The sequence below is a fragment of the Nanorana parkeri genome, unplaced genomic scaffold (genome assembly GCF_000935625.1).
Source record: "Nanorana parkeri isolate BGI_ZX_2015 unplaced genomic scaffold, ASM93562v1 scaffold622, whole genome shotgun sequence".
Classification (NCBI taxonomy): domain Eukaryota; kingdom Metazoa; phylum Chordata; class Amphibia; order Anura; family Dicroglossidae; genus Nanorana; species Nanorana parkeri.
In genome coordinates, this window is record NW_017306890.1 from 902,400 (window position 1) to 902,667 (window position 268).

General features: G+C 41.0%; 1 protein-coding gene across 1 annotated transcript in view; it reads left to right on the forward strand.

The window, feature by feature from the left end:
• ANO5 (anoctamin 5) overlaps positions 1-268 on the forward strand; it is a 102,603-nt gene that overhangs the window by 98,738 nt on the left and 3,597 nt on the right. The window lies entirely within an intron of this gene.

Sequence of the window (268 nt, forward strand, 5' to 3'; positions counted from 1 at the left end):
TAATTTTTTGGGGGGGAGGGGAGGGGGGGGGGCAAAAAAACAAACATAAAAAGAACTGTTTATTTTCCAATAATGGCTCTGGCAACATAAAAAATAATATGTCCCCTGAAATAAATGAAAACCAAAAAATACCACCCGTTTTTTTTTGTTTTTTGTTTTTTGAAGCACAAGTGGGCAGGACTGCCCTTTAAACTGATGGCTGACTTTAACCTCCCTGGTGTGGCTCGGGGGTAATTTTCTGTATCAAAAGACGTGAACCCGAGCCGCA